We start from the raw sequence: 5,838 nt of genomic DNA, 5'->3' as shown, positions 1-5,838 counted from the left end.
CATTTAAATCGTGACCACCAAAATGTTATCTTCGGATTTTTATCTTTTGACTTGTTTTATATTAATTTGTTGTTTGTCTGATGGTGGTCTTTTATTTCTTTAATACAACTTTATCTTGTTAATCATGGATTTGTCGATTAACGTCTTGTCGTTTGCACATGACCTACCAACCATGTGAATTTGACTGTTTGACGTTGAGAGTGACCACTTTTCTACAGATTCATGTCTTTTATGTGAATTTACTACTGAAGATGGCCCGGATGTTAGGCCGAAACGTATAGTATTTTATATTTGACATTTTTTTTTTTATTGTTAACGAATATATATTGTTTTTTGTGATTTCGCATTGATAACAGCGAGTTTACTCTCATTAGCCTAATTATTATTTGTATTTGAAATTTTCGAGAGTCGGTTTTTATATTTAATTTTTTGGGGTTAATTTTGAAATTTATTGGGTTTTCTATTTTGTGGTTAGGTAATCGTTTTAATTTAGGAAGGATCAAATTTTTGCGGTTAGTTTTCAAAGGTTTAAATTTGATGGCTTTTTCAATTTGCGAGGATCTATTTTTGAACGTGGCTTGACCTTTTCATTTTAATAATATGTTAGGATTAATAATATATCAGTTACTTTTCGTGGTTAATATATTATTATTAGATAATCATTTAAAAGAGAAAGAGAAATGCCTAATCGAGTCTTGTACACAGGATGTTATTGTGTGTTGATATTTATTGAAAATATACAATTTTTCTTACGTTTCAGTCCTCGGTTTGGATCCTTATCAAAGAACTTCTAATATAGAATACACATTGTGCTACCTAGAACACTTTATATTAAAATGTACCACGAAAAGTAAATGATAGATTATTCAAGATGCAAATTCAAAATGAACATACCTACATATAAGTAAAACAGATTACAATAAAAATATTACAGTGTTCTAGAAAATAACTGCAACATACATAAAGTATATTTTTCCTACTATCGTGCGCAAAGTTCGATTTTGCGCACGCATTTGCGTGTGCAAAGTATCACTTTCCCACACATGTAGTTTAGCGTGCGGGAAAGTAGTTATGCGTGCGGGAAAGTAGGTAAGCGTGCGGGAAAGTAGAAGGCTCGAATGTATACATATTCGTTGCCTCGTGTATGTCGAGACGCGTTAGCGTGAGAGAGAACGCTGTAAACAGACGAGCGTCCACGTCGAGTCGTCGCTCGTTTGTTTATAGTTCTCGCTATTTGTAGCGCAGTAACCTTTTTAACGCGCGACTAGACCTGTCAAAACTTGCATTTTTTGTTTTACTTATCATTTGCTGTTCGTCTTTAGTACGGAAAAGAACGTGGTAGGTTCTAGTCGCTTCTTCTACAAAGAAAAGGTCATTATGTCAATGTGTCCGAGTGATAGTGATAGTGAAGATGTATCCAATGATGTGCCACCTGAAATACTTGAAGCAGCAAAAGAAATCGCCTTTAATTCTTTACCAAAGATTTCTAAACAAAAATATACAAAAGAGTATAACGAATTTAAAATATGGCAAAGTACAAAGAACACCACATCATTCGCAGAACCCATTTTATTAGTGTATTTTAATGAAATAGCAAAGAAGTTCGCTTCATCGACAATATGGTCTAAATTTTCTATGCTAAAAGGAACGATTAAAGTTTACAATAATATTGATATCGGCACCTATCCGCAATTGATTGCATTTTTAAAAAATAACAATGCAGGATATAAACCAAAAAAATCTAGTATATTTACAACAATTGACGTATCGAAATTTCTTGATGAAGCACCGGATGCAGAATATCTTATTATGAAGGTATATATATTTTTTTATTTACTAATATTTAACATCTCTTTCTCAAGACATAATACAGAATTCTGCTTTACCATCTGAACTGTAATGGTCATAACATCATTAACTATTTAACATGAATTTAAAATATCTTGTGTTTACGTGAGTGCGTAGTGCTTTTGTGTAAATCAAAATTTTTTTTAGTCTTTGAATTCGTCAAAATTAATCAACTTCTTTCCATTCAAATTTGGTCATTATATTGAATATATATAAAAAATAATTCTTTCTTTTACAGGCATTGCTAGTTATTGGACTTTCTGGTGCTTGTAGAAGAGAAGAATTGGCCAATATATGCATGGAAGACATACAAGATCATAAGTCATTCGTTTTCATAACATTGCCGAAAACCAAAAATAAGACCGTAAGGACGTTTACAGTAGTTGGGAAATTTTATGAAACACTTAAAAAGTATATTAAAAAAATGCCAGAAAACTCAAAAACCAATAGGTTTTTTTTAACATATAGAAATGGAAAATGTGTATTACAGCCTCTTGGCGTAAATAAAATTGGTAGTGTACCTCAAGAGATTGCCAAATTTCTGAAATTAGAAAATCTTGAACGTTTTACAGGCCATTCATTCCGAAGATCGTCTGCCACTATACTAGTTGACGCAGGAGGAAATATTACCGCGTTAAAAAGACACGGTGGATGGAAACCCAACACAGTAGCCAAAGGTTACATAGAAGAATCATTGGCAAACAAAAAAGCAATTAGCCATCGTATTGAAAGCGCAATACCGTCTACGTCTAAAAATTCAAAGCGTTTAAGGCTCGATAATAACATAATAGATAAATCTACAACAAATAATGAAGAAATGCACAGTTTTGATAATACATTGTATGCAAACCCGTCAGAAAATAGTATAGTTATCGAAAATAGTCCCGCAGTAACCGTGATCCCGGAGACACCCGTCACTCCCGAAATACCTACCAATCAATGCGCAAATGAAAACAATATAAATATATTGAATGTCAAAAATCAAAATAGTACTGTAACTGAAAGTACGGCAGTAAACGCGAATCCTTATTTGAATACATTTCAAGATGGATTTAAATTTATAAATTGCAATGTAACAATTAATATTAATAACAGTAATAATAAAAAATAATGTTTATATGTATTTCTAAATTTATTATATTTTGTGACCGTACTTCTGGGGAAACGGCACAACTTCGTCACTTCATCCGCTGCTCTTTTACGCGATAGCTCAAAAAGGTGGACACAATGATATAATTAGCAAAAGTGCGGTTCTTCCTTAAACTTTATATGCTACGATATTCGAGCCGTACTAATTTCCGTTGGGCGCCAGGCACGAGAGAGCGTGCCACTCTTCGCACTAAAAATTAAGATGTTACGCTCGGACAAAGAAATTACAGAGCAACGGAATTCGCGACGGACAGGCTCAGCTAGCTCAGCCAACGAAATTGGCAGAGGGGGTGGTTCGCGATAAGCGGGGAACAATGTCGGAGAACAAGGTAGAGACAGACAGAAATAATCAGACAGAACTTAATATGAAAAATAACAAAGAGTTTCCACTTTATTCAATACGCGTCGATACATGAGTTGCCATAATCTACAGAATTCCGCGGTCGCGCGTCGACGACAAGTTTACTTTATTACAGAAGAGACGATATCAAGGTCGTCGTCGACGGTACTCAGAAAGGTCCGACTCTCGGAACTTCCCGCAAACCGACAGCCTAATGCTGAGCGGTGACACGCGGCTCGACTCTAATTCTTAAACAAACCGGAATCTCAACAAGTAATACGAACGATATGACTTGGCAGTGACACGGGCGAGCAATAACGATAACTCTGAGCATGTAAATTCCTTAATTCGAGCGAACGGCCTGCGTGTATCGATAATAGCAATGGCGTTAGTCTTTGCCGGTACAACTTCGGCCGAATCAAACCCGCGAGACTCACACACGCGACTCGCTCGAGACGCTCACAAAATAGTACGCGATCGGTGGCTTTACAATACAATTAATAACGCTCGCCTCACCAAGATTTTCCTCCTCAGCAGCTTCCGAGATTCGTGCGAGAGCCGACAGCAATGCTCGCCCACCAAGAATGTTCTCGATCCTTTAGTTGAGCTCGGCGAGATCCTGCGTCCTTCGTCAGAGCTAGTCACTGCACAAGTGCCGATCGGAAGTTTCCGCGGATTCACGCAGATCGTCAGGCCCTCTCTCATCGGCCTCTGCTTGCTCTAATTGGCTCGCCGCGACCGCGTGACCCCGCGACGAATCCCGCGGGTCCTTGCGTGTCGCGGATCCTTTTGCTCTATGGCGCGCTTTTCCAAATAAGGCGGAAAATGCTTTCTGGTCGCTCGAGGATCTTCCAGTGATCTTTATGGGATACGGCGCTTCGGCTGAGGTCCTGCCTGTTAATCCGTTCCCAGCTGACGTCTCTCTCCGAGGCGTCTGCAATAATCGTGCGATAATTCACAGAAGAATGGCGACATTACAGTAACAAATATGAAATAATACGACCTGCGTGTGCCGCGCTTCTCGTGACTTCAGCCAAATTCTTCATACAGCAATCTCTTCCTCGTGGGAGGCGACGTCTTCTCTCTTCTAGCGATAGGTGAGGCGGCCGAACACAAGAATACCGCATAGCCACCGGCTCTGATCGTGAATTACTGGCAAAATCCGAGCTCAGGATCGTCCTAATATTAACTAAAACTTAACTAAATAGCGACAAGAAGAAAAAAAAAGACAAATAATACAACCATCGCACAAGGAGAATATCAATTAAATAATACAATAATCGCAAAAATGAAATAAAATTAAATAATAATGTCGCACATTCGCTTGTGCGCTCGCCCGTTGACCCTGAAGGACCCAGGATCTCGCGTTATGCTGGTTTTCTGGGTGACTGACAAAATGTCACGTCACAATTTATTAAAAAAAAATTCTCAAATGGTTTTTTCCTCACACGTGCACACAATATGCCCTATAACGCAACTCTTTTGCGTGCAGTAAATAGCCAATATCTCAAGCCGTTGAGTTATTTCTCTAACCCCACGCAAAAGCGATGCGTTATGAACACTGCGTTGCGTTATGAAAAATAACGCAACGCACTGGTAGCGCCTCTATGGGTAGCGCTCGTACAAATAACAACACACAACACGGAAAGACCTAACCTGCATCGTAGACACAGGCGCCCGGTGTTTGTTCGCGTCGCGGCATTTTTCGCGGACATTGCATCATCTTTGTTCTCATAACCTTTTGACTATTGTTACTCGTCGACTGTAAAGTGTGACGGCAGCTATTCAATACTGACCATCCCGTGAACGGAATCATTTTACCAAGACTGATAAGTGTCCTTCAACATGTAATAACGCTCAGATCAAGTCAGTGAGTATATCAGAAAGCAAAAATAAAATAAATATCTAACGAAAAATATTTTCTATGTATTTGTTACGTCCTGTAGACTCCACGATTCTTTTCTTTCAAAGGATCTTGGTCAGCGTTATGACCAGAGTGAAATTTACGAGAAGGGCCCGAGCGCGGATATCTGATAATCGAGGCCTAAGTAAACACCACGCGCTGGAAAACTCGTAAATGCCACTCAAAAGAAAAATAAAACGAGGAAAACAACTTGCGTACAAAGGGCTGACGGCGATAAAAATTGCGAAACCACATATTTCTAAGCGGCCATTAGATAACGAACACTCTAAGGTATCATCTGGGAACTCTAAGAAAACTAGCTTGAAAAGATAACTGGCGCCATGGCCATTGTGCCAAATCGTAAAACTCTTAGAGAATTTCCCACAGCAATGTTCATTTGACATCTAATAAATGAAGCGCGGAAACCGACGACCCTTCTAGTCATATATTTTTTCTACAACAAAGCGCAACTGTAATTTCCTACGCATAAAACCCTCAAGAGAAATTGTAAATTACTTTATTTTTCTTAACTCCCCGAGAACACGCGAGATCAACCTCGATAGGACTAGCAAAAATCGTAAAATCCTTTATTCTCGGA

The sequence above is a fragment of the Cyphomyrmex costatus genome, unplaced genomic scaffold, assembly GCF_001594065.2.
Source record: "Cyphomyrmex costatus isolate MS0001 unplaced genomic scaffold, Ccosl1.0 scaffold208, whole genome shotgun sequence".
In the NCBI taxonomy this organism is placed as follows: Eukaryota; Metazoa; Arthropoda; class Insecta; order Hymenoptera; family Formicidae; genus Cyphomyrmex; species Cyphomyrmex costatus.
Note: the sequence above shows the minus strand (reverse complement) of the source record.